The 18830-nt window shown below is 34.8% G+C and overlaps 1 protein-coding gene across 3 annotated transcripts in view; it reads left to right on the forward strand.

Annotated features, from left to right (window-relative positions):
• Window positions 1–18830, forward strand: part of LOC135073102 (uncharacterized) — a 161889-nt gene that overhangs the window by 40654 nt on the left and 102405 nt on the right. For 2 of the 3 annotated variants that reach the window (XM_063967138.1, XM_063967140.1), the window contains exon 3: window positions 8167–8190. The gene's annotated coding sequence lies outside the window, so the exon portion shown is untranslated. The remainder of the gene's footprint in view (window positions 1–8166; window positions 8191–18830) is intronic. The other variant, XM_063967139.1, reaches the window with a different exon arrangement.

An 18830-nucleotide genomic window follows, 5' to 3' on the forward strand; every position in this document is an offset into this window, starting at 1 on the left:
ACTAGACAGGAACAAACAATGATGTATTACCATAATAAATAAACATGAAAATATTATCTACATACGCTGGAATATAAAATATTGCTTTCATTGTTCAATAGCATTCGGCGATCAATCTAGTTTAGACATGGTTGACAACGCGGCCCGATATATCACAGGCGCGGTAATAACCGGCTATTTGACACTATCTTAATAAGACAATACGTCACATTTGTTGAATGGGCAAACATTTAGGCAGTTTTGACATACGCCTTAAATTAACAAATATGGTTCAAGACAGTTAAAGGGCTTATCTTATTAGAGTTGGTACCGGTTACTCCACTCTAAATTACAAAGGATAATAAAATTTATCTAGCTTCATTTTTTAATGTGAGTGCTGTGTTGTGTCAACTGTGGTCATCTACGTTTATAACAAACCAGTATCTAAGCCTAATGACGTGCTGACTGTACCACAAGTAAGTATAATAATTTACTATTTATAGGTACTTTCACATCAGGTCCCCAGGGTCCTCTTCCTGTGAAGCTATTCATTATACTCATTCAATAATCATTTTTTATAATGATGAATGGATTGTCTATCACTATATCTAAAAAAAGCCTCATCAAATTGACTTTCGGTATCGTCGCCAAAGGTCACGCGCAGCTCTCTCCGCGACCTGTGCGCTCGCGCAACTGTTATGTGGAAGTTATTTCCTCGATAATGGCTGTGCGGAAATTTATGCACATTTATACAGCCTGCTCTTTCGCTGGTGAACAGACAAAGTCTTCGAATAACCCCCTTCTTTGCAAGTCGGGTAAAAAGGATGCTTTTAAGTTGATTCTACGAGATATTCTAGGGTAGTTACATTATTTTGTAACATAATCTCAATCATTTATTAACTTTTTTTATTTAAAGCATTATTTCCCAAAAACTTAATGCCATATATGGCAGTCTCTACCAGTTAATTGGGCCAAACAGAGAGAAGGCGATGCAAAAAATAATAATAGCAACATTACCTACAAAAACATCAGAAAATATAAGAGGAACTTACATTACTTTATTAAGTGAGAAGAAATTGAAATGGACACTTGTTATCCTGCTAAAATATCGTCGCCTAATGTTGACTTTTATTAAAATTACTAGGTATAACAAAAGTAAACCACTTATTCTTGATTACTTTATAAATACCTACTTCGTTCGTTCGTTCGTTCATTTCAGCCGAAAGACGTCCACTGCTGGACAAAGGCCTCCCCCAAGGATTTCCACAAAGACCGATCCTGCTCCGCTCGCATCCAGGCACCTCCCGCGACCTTAACCAAATCGTCGGTCCACCTAGTGGGAGGCCTGTCCACTAGGGTGTCCCGTCGTGTATGGAAAAAAATTTTTTTTGAGCTACGGTTACGCAAGAGGTATCAAAAGTTGCGTTTTGACATATAGATTACGATTAACATTAAATTTAATTAGATATCTGTCATCTTGAGGCCTCTACCTGTCCTTGAAAAAAATTTAAATTGCTATTTTAGTGGTTCCTAACATAAACTATAAATAATACAAAAATAGCCTTTTTATGAAATTTGAGGGTACACAATGAGTCACAGCAAGGTTTAAAATAGTTGAAAAACCAATAAATCCATAAATACTTTAAAAACAGAATTGGCTTTTTGACCAGAATTAGGCATTTACGCGCGTGATTTTAATCAAATCAATCAAAATCAAAATCAAAATCAAAAAATATTTATTCAGTTTAGACCACAAGTGGCACTTATGAACGTCAATAGAAAATAATAAAAAAAGAAAAGGTAGCCCTTATGGGGCACTTTACATGTCTCCTTATCTTTTGGGCCCTACCAGCGCTTCGAGACAAACATATGGCAAGTGCTGAGAAGAAACGCCGGAACAAACTCAGTCACCACTTATTGCCAGGAATTATCTAACGGTAAGAATAGTCAAATTTAAGTACATCAAATATGTGCAGACTGAACTGACCACGCATCCTTGTCATCAATATAGTCTCGAACCTTGTAGTACCCTTTGGACATAAGGGTATTTTTTATATGTATCTTAAATTTGTTTATTGGCAATTCGACAAGGTTGTGTGGTATTTTGTTAAATATGGTAATACATTTCCCCAAGAATGAATTACCTATCTTATGCAACCTAAATGATGGAACAGCAAGTTTATTCTTATGTCTCGTGTTAAATGAGTGGACGTCACTTTTCTTAGTAAATAAATGTATATGTTTACGGACATACATAATGTTATCAAATATGTATTGCGAAGCCACAGTCAATATATTGATTTCTTTAAAAACTTCTCTAAGCGAGTCACGTGGTTTAAGACCGTATATTGCCCGAACAGCTCTTTTCTGTAAAATGAAAATTGATTCTATGTCTGCTGCTGAGCCCCACAGTAAAAGACCATAAGACATAATACTATGAAAATAACTAAAATATACAAGCCTTGCTGTTTCAACATCAGTCAAGTTTCTGATCTTTCTCACCGCAAAGGCAGCTGAACTAAGTCTTCCCGCCAAGGCAGCAATATGGGGGCCCCATTGTAATTTACAGTCTAGGGTAATACCTAGAAAGACAGTAGAGTTTATCAGTTCAATGCGTTCATTATTTACTGTAATATTAGTATTAACTTGTTTGACATTAGGCATAGTGAATTTTAAACATTTAGTTTTTTTTGCGTTTAATAGCAATTTATTAGTTGTAAACCAGTCTAATACTTTGGAAAGAGCATTATTCACGTCGTCAAATATTTCCTGACGCCTGTCAGTTTTAAAAATTAAAGAAGTGTCATCAGCAAATAATACTATCTCACAAAGGTCCTTTGAATAAAAAGGTAGATCATTTATATAAATCAGAAAGAGCAATGGTCCCAGTATTGAGCCTTGGGGCACTCCCATTTTTAGGGGGGCGCCCGAAGAGTTAGTTCCGTGAATATTTACTTTTTGTAATCTGTCTGAGAGGTAAGAGTGTAATAGGCTTAAGGCCTTGCCTGATACGCCATAATGTTCTAGCTTAAATAACAGAGTTTGATGATCAACACAGTCAAACGCCTTCGATAAGTCACAAAATACACCAATAGCATCCTTTTTCTCCTGCCAAGCATCGAAAATGTGTTTGATAAGAGCAACCCCTGCATCGGTCGTACTTTTCCCTTTTGTGAACCCATATTGTTTTTCATGAAACAGTTTATTTAAGTTAAAATGAGACAGTAGTTGATTGAAAATATTTTTTTCAAATATTTTACTGAGCGCAGGTAGTATCGATATAGGTCTAAAGTTGGATGGGTCACTTTTGTCTCCTGCTTTAAATAATGGTATGATTTTACTATGTTTCATCAGGGTAGGGAACTGACCTTCGTTAATACATTCATTAAAGATATGAGCTAAATGGGGAGCTTGTAGATGGATTAATTAGAAATGTATTCCTAATTAATCCATGGGTCAGCCAAGATATCGATATAATTTGGGGATACTCAATTCCCTTCTCACAGCAGGTTAATAATTTTATTGCGCTATTATAAAACAATGATTGGCATCTCTAAGTGGTAGCTAACAGAAATGGCAGCCAATTTTAGAAAATCAACCATAACTTGAAAACCATTAGTCTGATTTCATTATTTTTTGATTTAATGAAAGCTCTACGTGTGCGCTTGATATTTTGTGGTATAAATTGTATCGATATAATCAACCTTTAGTTAGTAATTAAAGGAAAATGGAAAAATTTTACATTGTGGTGATACTACTTTTTAAATAATTTTTTTACAAAATGTCTTATACTCTACTAAAAATTTTACACGAGCCAAAGAAGTGTATTAAATTGCCTTTAATTTGATATATAACACGTATACGTCTCATAACTAAAAATATATGTTTACTTCCGTTGAAGTTCACCATTGATAAAAAACTGCGTTCAGAACAAAAACTTCAGCTAGAAAGTGTATGTAGCGTACAAAACTGTTATTTATATTTAATTGTATGCTAAAACTATTTAACATGTCAATAAGTAGTCAGTTTCATTATAATATTTTATAGATTTTTGGCTAGGTATTTTTTACCTGAAAAAAATCAAAAAGTATACTACTCCCATTTAATTGCAATTTTTTTGTTAAATTTATGATAATACTATCTAATATTATGACAAAAAAGTACGATGCGATACTTTACAGCAATAAAACCTCAAAAGAAATAATACCAACAGCCTCGCCGAAGAAGTAGAAAATTTGAGAAAAACAAGTCAAAATATGAATTCTGCGAGTTTGAACCAAACCTATTCCTCACTGGAAACAGTCTGTCATTGCCTGCAAATCATATCTTAGTGTTCCCCCACCACCGTAACTACAAAATAAAATGAAATAATTGTGAAAAAAATGTAATAGATGACAAACAGTGAAGGGCTGATTAAGTGATTTTTTGTGACATAAAAATGCCGGTAGAGCCCTTGAGATATTATTTTATATTTTTTTAATTATTTTTACGGTAATCTACATCTTATGACGCAACTTTTGAGGGGTATTGTGTAGCGAAAATATAAAAAAAGATATTTCGGGACACCCTACTGTCCACGCTACGTCTTCCGGCTCGTGGTCGTCACTTCAAATAGTTATCATCGTTTAATAACATTTGCTAGTATGTACAGAAAAGATAAGTAACATCGAACATAACCGTGCATTTTGAATCAACAAATATGTTTCTAATCCTATTAACAAACCATCAGATAAGGCACATACAGACGATGTTTAATGATACATAAATGTCGATAAAAAATAACCGTGGTAGGTGTTCCATACAATCCATACATTTTTTTATGAGGATTACATCAAAGATGATGCCATGTCACGTTAGGTAAGACTGTTTTTGTTAGCTCAAAGATTTCAACCCACACTCCTAGAAACAATAGGTACAAAAAACATAGTTTTAATCATCTTTATTTATAAGCTGGAACGAGTTATCCTCAATTAAGATGAATGGGTATAGTAGGGTACCACAACGAGATGGTAATTCTATAATGTACGAGTATAACTTCTGTTTAATCATCATAAGGTTTGTTCCCACGGACACATCTCGTTTTTAAACTGTTTTTTGCAGGATCCCGTTTAATAATTTCGAACGAACATCACGTTTTCAGTGTCCCGCAAAAAACGAAGAGTGATTCCTATTCCGTCCATTCGAATGTAAGTAATTCGAATTGCAAACACTATGGCTGAGTTGCACCACCTAACTTTAACCGTAACAATAACGATAACCGAGTATGACAGATTTTTGACGTTTGTTAAAATTAAAGTAAGATGGTGCAACCCAGCCTACATATGTGTTAACACGACAGTCCAGTTTTGCAGGATACTGCTTTACTGAATCCCGCAAAACTGGATAGCCGTGGGAACAAGACCTAAGAATATATTTCCTGTTTAATCATCCTATAGTTCTTTAACAACATCGTTTTACGACTTGAATTTACGGTCTAACATGGTTCAATCAGATCGATTTCATATACTTTCTATGTACACTACACAGTGTTCTTTCATTGGAAAATTGTATCTTTCCTAAATGTAATTAAGAATTGTTTAAAACTTTCAAACCTACGGTATTTAAATTCATTTAAATTTCAATGAGCGAAACTCAAGAGATTTACTTTAGCCAATTATAGTAGGTACCTACTATACTAATTTTAAACTAATTTAAGTTAGTACAAACGATGTAGATCAACGTACCATAAAATGACAATTTTATTTTGAGTTTTATGTCCTAAAAGTAAGGTTTACAATCAATCAAACATTTTCAGATTGTTGTACGCCTGTACATGCTAAATGATTTTCCTTAGACGTGGTAATTGGGTGTCAGACATTTTATTGAAATGCTAGAAAATTACAGTCGTCTAGGGAAATTGCGTATAATAAATAATGGTTGGAGGCGAATACCTTATCTTACTTCTACAGAACACTTGTAAGCAAACATGGTATTATGTTTGCCGTCCATAGAAATAGTCTCACTAAAAACTTTTTACAGATTTTATTTCATTTTTTTATAATGACTCTTTGAATGTAAAATTATATTTTTGTAACTTGAAAAAATATTGGATCCTCATTCAAACTCTCAACATTCCCAACATTTATTTTACCTCCTTCAAGTTTTTTTTTTTGCAATAAAAGGACACTTTATCACCACCTACATCAAATCTACATTATCACCATCATTTCAGCATTAGGACGTCTACTGTTGAACAAAGGCCTGCTACCTCCCTGCCTCCCCCAATGATGTCTGCATTCGCTTTCTTGCTACTTGTACTTATTTATTCAAAATTAGCTCAAATTTTAGGTCTAAACCAAAATTTTGTCCGTCTGTTTATTACAAAATAAAATATTCCGTATCTTAAATCACCAAAATATCATTTCCATTATGAATTTCAAAGCAAATTTTAGCCAAATCCGTCTGAGATAGCTATGAGCCTCGTGCATAAACTTGTCAGCCGAGATTTAGTTAAACCCTGGCTTTTACTGTATTTCCTCTAGCTGCCTTGATTTACAAACATTTTAACAGGTAGTACAGCTAAATGCTAGCTGCTTGTTTCTGGTACCATTACTCAGGTTTTAATATTTTTGTTATCTTTTATCACACTAAAATAAAAAAAAATGTACATATATTATGGCACTAGAGGACAAAAAGTTGAACCTTGAAATATCATTTTTTAAGATTAAAATTCGGCAGTTAAATATCCAGGGGATAGAGAGACTTGCGTAATTGTTGTAGAAAGGACTACGAGATTCTTAAAAACTTATATTGATTTCAAAGAGCACTTCTCGATTTCAAATGTTAGGCACAAACGGCTCTACACACCTAATTGCCGATGCGTGTCGGCTTTGTAACGATGATATAATCATCTAAGTTAATTCTCAAAATGAAAAATGAGAAATGAATCAGCTGACCGCGTAGCCGCCGGCAGTGTGCTTAGAATACCTAAAAGATATTTACAATCCGTTTGTGACAAATCAAATCTCACTCAAACGAACCCCATCAACTAGTAAAATAACAAATGACAGATCAATTTGAAAAACAAATTATCTGCGACTGACATTGATAGTGTAATATAACCTTTTTACCTCATTAACGAAATGTCCTTTATTTTCAAATCGAGGACCGACCAATAAAATATCTAAAGACCCTATTAAATATCTCATTTAAATGTTCAACAACATGCTAACTCCCTTTCAAAAAAGTCATTTAATGAGGAGCCCTGAAGGTTGTTGAAACTGGATATTAGTGGGTATAAGCGGTTTACAGTGGTTAAGGAGACAACCAATAAAGAAACAGATTTACCGTCAATGGGATGAAGGGCTTCTAACGTACCCTAAATAAAATGGCTTTTCTACATTTTCTTCTGAATAGCATTCGTTTAAATTGGAAAATTTAATTAAAATAATTTTCAATCATTGAATCAAACAAATTATCTAATGTGCCTATCATTAGTTTTATTTATTTCACTTTTAGTTGCATATTTCATAGTCATAGTAATTTATTCCATAAACAATAACATTATCGTATTTATCGTATCAAGTAACTGGATTTTGCAAAACCATCAAACATACAAAAGCTCTCCTATTTTTAACCGACTTTATGTTTAGTTAGTTTGAAAATAACAAAAATTGATCCACCTTATCTTTAGAGTAAGTTTTACCTAACTTTCCTTTCCGTATTATTTTTTTCTAACAAAGTCAGAACGTATTTTAAACATTCCTTCATAATATCATATGTATCACGCACAAACGCTTATGTCACAAATATGTGACAACATCAAAGCATTCATTTCTGTCATCATCCTCGAAAGATATCCCTCTTCGTAGAAGGGCCAACCCTATTTTAAATAACTTCGCTCTACATATAAAATAAGTCATTTATGATATTTCGAAACGCAGGGCAGTTAGCCCCACGACGCCCTACGGCGGTCTGTCAGCCCTACGTAAACTATAATAGAAAATTACTTTCCTATAACTTTATACTAAGTGATTTCGTTGCTACCGATCCCTCGTGGCGTAGACAGTTTATATAGATATAGTTACTATAGCAAGCAGCGAAATGAGGCGCAAATTCGAATCCCAAGTTTCTAATTCATTATTAAGAACAATCATAAAGTTTGGAATGAAGGATTTTAATTAAAAGTTACTCATTTGTTTGTTTCAGAAGGACAGAGCCACGTCGTCTTTGGTGAGTAAATTATTGTGGATATACTTTCGGATCGATGAGTCCGTGATTTTTGGATTTACTTTTGGTGTCATTTTGTTTTTGTAAGATCTAAAAATTCACGGTTCAATTTTTTTTTGTTAAAAAAATTAGGACACTAGAAGCATTGTTACTGTTAGGGTCTTACTAGACGTTAGATATAAATTAAAGGCGGACTGTATTTCATAGGTGTAATGATTATAAATATATCGCTAATTCGCGCCTACGTGGGAGGGCCGCGTCTGACACCGGTGACGGTCGTGAGGCTGAGTGGGCGTCGGGCGCGTACGGAGTGTGCCGGCGCCTCGCGCGGAGCCGATGATGGCCGATCGATGTCGATGAAGCCCGAGGACCCGAGAAGCGCCAACAGTTACAGTCTACAAAAACGTTTGTTACAAACTAGCTTATATTACCAGTACATAATAAGATGTCTGAGAGTCATAAGCTCTATGTGCTATCTGTACGAGCAGTTTTCCAGTACAGCACATCACGTATTTCCACTAAATAGAAGTGGACCATCGAACGTAAGTGGCCCCTACCTGCCCCACTTAGAAGAGCATGTCTTATTAAATTCGGCTGAGCGGGAACTATCGGACCGGCGCCACGGAAATCAAACTAATCGATTTTCATTTCGCTGGCAGGAAATTAAATCCTTTGAGAGTCGTTGTCGATAACGGATTTAACGGGGCTAAGCACGACACGTGTTCGCCAAAGCTTAAAGCTCTGCCGTGCAAAATGTTTAATATAAACGTGCTGTCCTCATTACTACAGGTTTATGAGGAATGGAGTTTTTTTGCTCGGTGAATTAAAGTGTATCTCGTTTTTAAGCTGCATAGGTGATGCTCATTATAACAGTGAAATTTTAATTTCCATGAAACACGGTTTTTATTTGTTAGAGAGGACGCATATTATGCGGTTTTTAGTATGCAAGTCTTTTTATGGTTCCACCCAAATTAAAATGATAATGAAACGAAATAGCGTACAAGAACTTGGCAAGGCAAAGCACATCAAAGCGAACGATATTTTTGTGCACGCTTCCAAAATATAATATTACAAAGAATACCCTTTTAACTAAAGAAAAATATTTCTCCCCTTTCATGTTCAAAGAACGCTGAGCACAGAACATTTTGTCAAGCAATGGCAAATTGAAGTTTTTTAGTTCTTAGCGAAACTATACTGTGTGCATGGACCGGATCAAAGCCGTTAAGGCCATAATTTTGCTTACAAAAGTATTTTCGCGGTTCCCTTACGATATTTTTAAGCATATAAAGAACTTTTATATTCCAATAAAAGAGTTCTTATACTTGTTCTCTCTCTGACCACGCACAGCAATTAGTTGGATATGCAACTCTTAAATGCCAAAAAATATAGACCAGTGAGAATTTAGAAAAGGAATTCCGAGGAAATTTTCCTCGATTAACTAAAAACGTCGCCCCCCTATAAGGGTGAATTTGAGACAATTCAGATGAGGGTTGAAAAGTTTTTGGAGAATTCGACGTTTGCCAGGCGCACATATTTTCAAAGTATTCGGATTTGTGAAAGAAGATTTTCACTGAATACGAGTAATAGGCCTATCTAATTTCAATTATTTATATTAGTTCTTTTTCTTATTAATTAAACCTCTAAGATAAAACTAAGCATTCTAACAAGTAATAAAGTCTCGTCGCATACAAATGATGTGTCGTAAAACTAGGCAATTATGATTTAATGTAATGTTATTTTATTCATCATGCATGCACACGTAAGTTTTTGCAAGCGGGTAATGTAATGTGATTGTAATCGTTCGTGCTGTATTAGAGCCACGACACACAATCGACTTTTAGCATCGGCGATCGGCGATTTAGCCGCTTTTCAAAACCTGAATGCAGCGACCACACATTCCACACCGCACACTTAAGAGTAGGCGCACACCGTTGATTTTTAGTTGGCCGATAGTTGTGCCCGATTATAATTTGTATGAAGAATCGGCCAAATCGAATCGGCGTAGTGTGCGCACTCCCATAAATATCTACGACTAAACTATCGGCCGAAGAAAAATCAACGGTGTGCTCCTACTCTTAAAATGACAAACGCGGCGATTGAGTCGCTTTTTGGAAGTTTGACGCAGCAGCAGTGGCTAAAATGCGCGATCCCAATACCGCGTCCGAAAGCATGAAGTTGCGAAATAGCGATACTGCATCGATGCAGTCGCAAAATCGCTGATCGCCGATGCTAACACTAGCACGTCTGCAGTTGCCCTTAGCGGTCTGCGCATTACGCAAGCGTTATGTCTGTTTATATTAGCCCTCGTTAATTGTTACATTGTTTTAAATGCTATCGATCAAGTGCTCACGTTTTCATTTAGGTAACAACCTTAATTTGTGTCTGCTTAAAGGTATAATAACTACCTTCTGTGCATTATTAACATTGAGTGGAATTTAATCGTGTAAATAGATAATTTATTTTATTGAATTTTGTTAAGTATTTGCCAAGTACCAATATTACTAAGTTTTACTACTATTTATATTACAATAATTATGCTTAAATGTTTAGGTGCGTGCTGGCAAGAACTTTGTTTTTCCATACTATCTTGGTAGACAGACAGAGAGACGTATTTTTTTTTAGGTCTTACAGAGCTCGAAAAAAGGGACAACGGAAGATTTTTGCTTCTCTTAATGAATATCAATGAACTGTTATTGTAGTATTACAGACCAAGAGGATACAAAGATGGTTATTACTAACTATAAAGACTCGATTAAGTAAATTAATTCACAAAGACAGCTTAGCGACTTATCCCGCTTAATAGTTGGGAAGACGACACTAAAAGGCTAGGCATTTGCTAAACGCCCGCCATCTCCGTTCCGAAAGTATTCGAGGACGAATCCTGAAAGAATTTCTACTCCCCATAAACTTTTTCTTTGTTTGTACAGCTTTTATAAGTTCTTGATAGAGCTTATAATTACATAATGAGTTACGCAGTGTTTGCATAATTAATACATAAAATGCTTAAACTACGTTTTATATTATTTTGATGGTCTTCCGGATAGTTTGAGGTCGTAGGTTAGTTTTACATTAGGTAAGTCTACAAATTCAAATTCATTTATTTTGCAAGTAGATTTATGAAAAGCTCTTTTACACGTCCGAATATTACTTTAAAGGTTGAAGTTTAACTCTACCACTGCTTCGGGACAACAAATGGGCCAGTGCTGAGAAGCAGCGCAAGAAACTCAGTCACTATTACTTACTTTTACTTTCAACTACCCAATAAATGTATGTATAAATATAGATTTATCTCACATGAAAGATCCATATTTGTAACCTTAATTATATACAGGGTGTTAGGTAAATGGGTATATGAGCCGACACTAGCCCATGTTAACATGGTCATATAAATGGTATGGTGAAGTCAGAAATTTGATATCATCATTTAAATTTTTTTAATTTTCATACAAAATTAATTTTATAAAATCCGATTTGTATGAAAAATAAAATAATTAAAATGAAGATATAAATTTTCTGACTTCACCATACCATTTAAATGACCATGTTAACATGGGCTAGTGTCGGCTCATATACCCATTTACCTAACACCCTGTATATAAATACAAAAGAAACCTGATACTAGAAGATCAGATTTTAGGACTACCCTACAAAATATATTGTCAACGAACAAATGAGGGGTCATCCGAACAACGGAAGCTTTCACGTATTCGTGCTAATATTGTTTAGAAACTTAATATGGCCCGTGACATGTTGATAATAACAAGAGCGGTTGGCATGTGATAGCATATCGCTAATGATGTTGTTATTTGTATTGACCGAGTTCGCTTCCTATTACAATTTTCCCCAAGGCTAAGGATGAAGGAAACACCGTAATTTACCATTACGGTCAGACCGTAATTTCAATTGTCGACTGAAGAACATCGTCAATGTAGGAAAACTTCTCTCTATATTGGCAATACAAGTAAAATAGGATCACGCTCTTACCAAACATTCAATTTTGAAATCTATCTGATTTATGAATCTATCTATCTAATCTAGCCTAGGCGCAGACTCCCAATATTTCTTCGGTCGATAGTTGGGTCGGGCTATTAATCAATAATGGACATGACGTATGGAAGTGGGCACATTACACCGATTTGATTTTCATACAAATTAAAATCGGGCCCAACTATCGGCCGACTAATAGTTGGTGGTCTGCCTAGGCTTAAAAATGCTCTTGAGAATTAGTTTCTCGGCTATTAAGCCATAACTCTTTTATTTGGAACGAAAAATGGGGGATACTTTTCTCTTACAAAGTCACAGGAAACTCACTTCATTCCGAAATCAAACAACTCAGATTTGACGTGACAAAGCCCTTTCATAAAGCCGTCCATTAATGCGTCGGAAGCTTTTACTTGCGGCGTCTAATGCTGTTTGTAAAAGTAATCTGATCGCGTGCCCTATGACATGTGTACAGAACGGACCCGTTCGATTTGTCGTAGACTGGAACGCAGGGTCCCGGGGGAAATTAAGGAGCGAGATACCGCACTGACCACGTCTTCCCATCGAGTCCCGTACATCTAAATCTATCCCGCACTGTACAACGCTGACTGACAGCGACGAGAAATGAATTCCGATCCCAAGGGCCATAGAGTAGGTGCAAAACAAAATATAATAAAGGATTTTTTTGATCTCGCTGACGTCAAGGAAGTCGGACAAATATCAATGTTGCGAAAATATGTCCGTATAATGTGTGTTTTTGTTGTTTTTTCCTCTTTCCTATTTTACTTTATTAAGTAGGAGCAAATGCACAATTAAAATTGGAAGCGCCCAACCACTAGCATTTCTAAAGTAATCTGACTTGAAGCTTGAATTCCCCAGCACCAATATTATAATTCTGTATAATATTTGTCTGAATGAGTAGAAAAGGCTACTTCACTCTTATTATAACTCTTTACAACACGTAACCAAATTCACCAGGTCATAAACAAAAGTTACACATAACGTAATCATAATAATATCGAAGCATTTAAACATTCCAAAATGATTTCAGAAATGAAAATGGAATTGGAATGTGGATTCCATTTATCATTATTTTTGTCCGACCCTTTGAAACTGCACCGCGTCTCTATTTTGAGAGAAAATATTAACTTTTATTACTAGCGGCCATTACTGGTATTTTCACTGGAGATTGCGATAACATTTTGAATTAATAAAGTCACGACCACGAACTGATATGAAACAAAACGAGGAGTTCTGTAATTGATTTATATTAGAGGTATTGCATAATATTAATTGATGTTGCAAAAACCTGATGAGTAAGGTATGTAGTTCCTCCTTTATTTTTTATTGTAATACGTTTTGTCTGACTTTGCAAAAAAGATAAAAGATGATGAGATTAACATAAAATTCAATAATCCTTTCTCGAGAACTCGAGAAGTAGCAATGCAAAAAAATAAGTAGAAAGCTAGACAGTGAATTTAAACTATATTCACAAAATACAATAAATTCATGTAGTTTATTGCTAAAGTAATTAAAATATTAATCAAAATCAACGACAAAAAACATCCATCAAACAAAATAGAAAAGTTTCATCGTTTAACTCTTTCATTCGTTACATAATAAGAAAGACTAGACGTATGCAAATAAAGTCATTAAAGCCATTCAGTAAAATTACATTATGCTAAAATATACTGAATTTCAACTGCATAGAGTATCTTATCTACGCAAATTTATGTGATGCACATCACATCTTAATGTGTGCACTATATTGCTTCTGGCATCATTATATCACCTAATGGGCGTTCGGCACAACTTCGTGAAACGTACAACTTATTAGTAAAACAAATGTACTTCCTTATAGCTATGAGAGTAAGGTTCAAATTCAAACGAAAATTTCACTTTGGAAACCAAATTACACGTTGAACTTCATAGGTATATCATTTTTATTGCCACCGCCGTAGTATGCGAAAAAGACAGGCATGCTAGTATTTTATACAGGGTGTATAGAGCAAAAACTTGAGTGAACTCAAATTAGTGTTTCGTATTCGATATTCCGAGAAATGAACGCCGAACGATTTTTATTCATAAATCCTTTTCAATTCCCAATACGACACACTATTTTCGTAGTACTGGAGAGACTTAGAACATATCCACATTTCTATGGGGGCTTACGCGGGGCGTGCGATATTCGTAGAAACAAAGATTTAAGAGCATGCCCGGGACTCTTTATAGTTTTACAAACAATAATACCTAATATTTATATTTACTCCTAAATACCTAAAATAGTAATTATTGTCGGTCTATCTCCACTCAATTTTTTGCCTACCCATCTCTTAAATACACCCTGTATAACATAGTTATACGAATAAATCGAAACGAAAGGTAGAAATAATCTAACTCCCCAATATTGTTCAACAATATTTTGACTAATACATATTATGTTATTAGAAACTGATTGTTTCTTAAACCGCAATAAATTTTGACTAAGATTCTTAAAAATACATCGCAAAACGAGTAATGCCAGAGAAAATTTCCAGCTTTCAAAGAAAACTGTCTTTATTTAATTTATGTAAATTAATGTTTTTCCCTAAACTCGGCAGTGCCTTTCGTACGAACACATTTTTGCGAAACCCGCCGTAGGAGTACAAGCACCTAATACGGTGAACAAGCTGCTTTATTTAATATTTCTACATATTCGTACTTAATGCCGGATTTTTATATTCTCCGTGAGCTCTCGTCCGTTACTTACATTTTTTTCTGAAAGCCAGGAGCCTTTTATGGGTTTGAATGATTTATGTGTTATTACCAAAATGTGAAACTCACAAATCTACTCTAACGTCTGTAGGAACGGCTGGATAATAAATACGTACTCGAATGTGCTTTCAAAATATTCGATACTAGCAATACTAGCTTTTGCCCACGACTTCGGCCGCGTGCAATTTAATTTGTCACTGGTCATTATACATTATAGCCTATATTCTGATGTATAAACAATAATACTGTAAAGTTTCATCAATTTTCGTTCAGTATTTTTGCGTGAAAGAGTAACAAACATACATCCTTTAGCATTATAATATTAGTAGGATTAACTTAAATGTGCTTGCCAATGACACATTAGTTAGCGCGATCAATTTGTTATTAACCACTTGCATGCAGATAACTGAACTATAATTAAAATGAAGTTTAATTAACTTACCCGTAATTGCTTGCATGCACCATATCCTCTACTGGATCCGTAAATGTATACCTACTTTGTCACATACTCTATGTGCATCATAGTGAGTGAGTCATAGAGTAATATGCAATTAATATAATACTTATGTCGCAGGATGTGGTTTTTAAACCTTGAAAGGATTAGACAGGATTAGACCTGATAAACTCTCCATGTTAAAACTAAAAATCATAGCTTATATCCACAAAATATAGTCACTATTTTCATATTAAGCAGGTTTACATATTTCAGAGGTCAAGTAATCGAAACTACATCCACTACTGGATATGCCTCAACAAAATTGCAATTAGGTCTTCACAAACAAGTTTTGGAATATTATTCAGATGGTTGTTAAATGTTCTCCTTGGCAAACCAAACAAAATCTATTCTAAACAAGCGCACGCGCAAAACAAACATTAAGGAACGCCTATTAGCCTCTTTCATTTAAAATGTTCATGCATTCAAAATTACTAAAACACTGTAACTTTTTAAGCCGAGCGCATATGACGAAACCCCCAAGGCTAGCGTGTATATGGGTACGTATCCTTTAAATAACTAAGTCATGAATAGAAGTCAAACAAAATAGAGCGCGACAACATTTCCACAGTAAAGGCCTCTTTGCGTCACGTCATTATGGTAGTTCGGCTTTATGCCGCCGGAACTTTTTCAACAGAGCAGAAGTTAGTGTGTACCATGTTTTGTTCTTATTTTAAATTTTGCAACAGCTACAACATTTTGTACTGGGGTACAATAAAGTGCAGCTGTTTCTCAGCATGAGCAGATTTTTTCATGAATTTAGTTTTTTTTTCTTGTTAGTTTTTGTATGCGGCCAGTGTCTAACGCTTTTTTAATCATCTATTAAATCCTTATGCCAGATTAAAATTCACTCAACTTTCAGTGGAAATCTTACTAGGGTGATCGCTATAGTAATTAGCCAATACATAGTTATTGGCCAACTTGCCTAAAATGAAAAGAAACAAGCCTAATGGAAGTTATTAAGAGAGGAAAAGAGACAAATATTTTTTCTGAGCAATACGCAGTCCAATGTAGTAAATATTTTTGTCTCTTACAGTAGGTAACAATCCAATATGCCAATAACTATGTATAGGCCAATTACTATAGCAATCACCCTAGTACCATCTGAGATTTCTCTACTCTAAATACCTATGTATGTGGTCTCTGGATGACTGCCTTTTTGAATAATTCATATCCGTATTGTCTCTTTTTATTGCACTATAATAAGATAAGTATATCAATTAATCTATTAAGCATTAAGTACCTATGACATTTCAAACTGCATACATTGTAAGCTTTTAGCGGAAGCAGCTTTTAGTCTGGATCATATACTATTCAGAAGGCCAACGGACAAGATAATAATATCACTTACAAAGCTATATTAGGAATGTTAGGGCACTAACATAGATAATGCAGTATAATTATGTTGCCAATATGCTGGTTAAATTGTAACCTTGTCATTAGATTACATTTACCTATCAAAATATGTATTTTCGCGCAGAATTACTGCTATGTATCTATAATATGGACTTAAAGTCAGTTACATTTTATGTATTATTTGTATTGGTGTCTATAGATAATGGATTTTAAATCAATAATAACCTTTAAAAGCTAAACTTACAAATGACGTCAAACGTGGGTATTACAAACTGTATAAAAAACGTTCTGACACAATAAAAAGTATAGGTATATCCATTGACTGATGTGTCACATCCCTTATTGATAGATGGTGCCTACTATCAAATTGGTTAAGTAATTACTGTGATTTTGTAAAAAACGAGAGTTTCTCTCTCTCTCTTCTCTACATCTTCGGTGCAGGCTTAATATTGCCGTCGCTAGGTGTCACAGGTGTCTGTTTGGCCGGCCCTCTGCGTCGATTCTCTAAATTGCTACTGTAAAATCCTTTTACGGCTATTCGAGTCTACGTTAAACTAAATGAACTGATGCAATTAGATTTATGTGTCTGATTGTTCAATAATTGTTGGCCCAATGATCTTAGAGTAGATTAAGGGTTTGGTTTTCCAAAAATTGTGCATAAAAGTCATTTGTTTCTGCAAATAGACTTTTAAAAAGCGCTTTTACGACCGTAATACTGAGAATTAAAACACATAGGTATGCGAATCTACTACATTCATTTGATATAACACTAAGGCTGGGTTGCACCATCTTACTTTAACTTTGAAAAACATCAAAATCTGTCAAACTCTATACAAAAAAGACCGGTTATCGTTATAGTTACGGTCAAAGTTAGGTGGTGCAACTACTCGTCCTAAGTAATGCCTACGGCTGTGGCGTTAGCCTTTAAAGGTTTTGTTTAGTAGTTTTAGCCTAAAAAACAACAAACATTCCAACTAATTTACTCATACATAAATACATATTGCTAGTATGTATGCATTTTTAGGTAAATTCACGTCATAAAACGTGTTATATTGCATCACATACACCCTAACAACACCAACAATTAAAATTACACAGAATTGCGTTGGTAAGAAAAACGTTTGATTATTCAACAGTCAATTATCCGGATAATATGCAATCTTAGGCATGCAGTTTTACCCACAAGTAGACTGTGACCGAGTGAAGACGGTCCAGTGTTAAGTGTAACGCAGCCATTCGATGATTATATCCGTTACAGAACATACCAAGGCACTTAAAGATATACCTACAGTAAAGTTTAAAGTCGCCAAAATGAATGGAGAATATGATAAGATCTACAATAAAGTTATGAAGAGGCCAACATTATTGTAAATAATGTTGGTATCGTCTACCTCTACTAAGCTGATAACGAACATTGACGCATTTAATTACAAAACTATAAACGGAGTTTTTTTAGCAATTTGATTCGATAATGTAACAGATATAGGCGATGCATAATTTCTATGATATACCAAAATGGGAGCAAATAAAATGCATATTTGCAGTAAACTTAAATGCATAACTATAATACGAGTACTAAGTGAAGTGAAGCGACAGTTGGTAGATTAACTAATTAAAAATATTTTATTTAAAAATCTACCCAAATTGATTCGTTTTAAGCATAAATTTGGCAAAGTATGTCAATTGATTGGTAGCGCCAACTGCTCGGTTATCGCTGAATTACTCATGCCGAATCTAAATGTATTATCTACTGATCAGATCCACATTGCTACACGATTTCACTGTTCGTTTACCCAGACGAGTCACTTATAGCCAATATTCGTATAGCTCCACAAATCGATCACATTACGCCAAACGAGACGAATGCATTAGCGCAACATGGCATGCTTTCACATAATAGGTGACACAATAAGTAGCGCACAGAGCAGAGAAAAGAAATATTTGCACAATACCATAATGGCGCTATTGCGTAGGGATTTTACTGCTCAACGAAGGACAAATCTAGTCTATAAGTAGCACTAAACGCGCTTTAAGGTATAATACCTCTGCGGTCGCCATT

Source organism: Ostrinia nubilalis, chromosome 7, assembly GCF_963855985.1.
Source record: "Ostrinia nubilalis chromosome 7, ilOstNubi1.1, whole genome shotgun sequence".
Lineage (NCBI taxonomy): Eukaryota > Metazoa > Arthropoda > Insecta > Lepidoptera > Crambidae > Ostrinia > Ostrinia nubilalis.